Genomic DNA, 1664 nt, shown 5'->3' on the forward strand with positions numbered 1-1664 from the left:
TCGACAGATGAGGCCTATATTGGAACTGTTCTTTTGAAAAGGCTCAAATACCGAAACTGCCTAGACACGGGAGCCTTGCGTGTTCAAGGGCCCCGGATGTGCGTGAGGGAAAAAAGCAAAAGAACCCAGGCTGAGGGGGGGCTTGGCGAGGCAGCACAGGAAGCAGCAGCTGGACAGACGGTGCGGGAAAACAGGGGCAGGGGCCATGGGGTTCCAAGGTGAGCGGTGGGGTGCGGCAGGCGCTAGAGGGGGGTGGCTCTTGAAGTCTGGGGCTTTGGGCTTTGTGGGCTTAGGCTTGGACTTGATTGAGTCTTGAGTCTTCAGTCTTGAGTCTTGGGGCAGCTTGGGAGGTCTGGTGCGCCAAGTTGGCGTTAGAGATGACGGACCATTTCACTTGCAGCCAACGTGAACTCAACTGGCCCCCGCCCCTCGAAGGTCGTCTTGCCTTGATCCTGCTTCGTCGGGCTTGGGACGCTTCGACCGGGGTAGTGGTACATGGCATATGTACATGGGAAGTCATCCCGCACCGACAGCAAGGTCTAGGCAGGGGCCCCGCCAGTTCTAGCATTCGCACAGGCTGATGCTTCGTCCATGCCTCGTCCATTATGTAGGTACTAAAGTAGCCAGCCAGGTCGGCACGGTAGAAACCCCGTCTACTTGCACATGTATGATTGCTCTCCGCATTCACATCGTAATGCTCATGCCCTCAGCAACGAATCTCCCGTGTACAAACAGAGCGAGCATGCTGCCCGGAAAGTTGGCCTCAAAATGGAAAGGACCGTGGCTGCACGCAGCGCCTCAAGTACGTAGCGACATTGTCAAAGTGCTTCCCATTCTACCCATCACGGAGGCTCCATAGGGCTGCATTGCACAACACGAGAGGATACAGCATTCCCGGCCGCGCTCACCGCATCCACAATGCATCATACGCGTGTCGCGCTCTTGGGATCAGTCGGCTTCCACATCATCATCGACAAATTGATTGTGGCAAAGCAGAGGATGTCGGCCCGGTCCAGGCCTAGCCTTCGGAGGAAACCGCTCTGCTTCGTGACCGAAGCGAACCGAAGCGACAGATGCCTGCAACATGTCTCTTTTTTTTTTCCTTCCCCTTTTCTGCTCTCGACTCGCGTTGATCCGTTATCAAACAGTGCCTGTCAAGGCGAGCTGGGCCGACTGTTCAAAGCAACATCCCCCTTTCGGCAGGGTTCATCGGCGGCCTGAGTCCGCTCCCGCATTGGTTCCGCTTCAGCAGCACATGGATGTCGACGGTGATCATCCCGATCAATGTACGCGAAGGCATGGCATGCCCCCCTCCCCAGGTTTCGTGCCTGCTTGTGAAGGGGCGGGAACGCATTTCAGCGATCACAGATCAGCACAAGCACACACGCACAACGCCAACATCGTTTAAAGCCGAGTCCACTACCTACAGTATCCAGAACCCCAGAATGTGGGTATAATAAGACGAGATGGGAACCTCCCACACACCCACGAGCCGTCGCATCTAGGCAAGTAAGTATCTATCCGCCGGCCAGTCCACCCATCCACAACCGTCCGTCCCCGTCCTGTGCATCCATGACCCATCCATCTCGCGGAGCTTAAACGAGCACCATTCCACGGGACGCCAGTGCAGCCGCCCTTTCGGCGTCCACTTCTCGAATAGATGC

Source organism: Verticillium dahliae, genomic scaffold (assembly GCF_000150675.1).
Source record: "Verticillium dahliae VdLs.17 supercont1.22 genomic scaffold, whole genome shotgun sequence".
In the NCBI taxonomy this organism is placed as follows: domain Eukaryota; kingdom Fungi; phylum Ascomycota; class Sordariomycetes; order Glomerellales; family Plectosphaerellaceae; genus Verticillium; species Verticillium dahliae.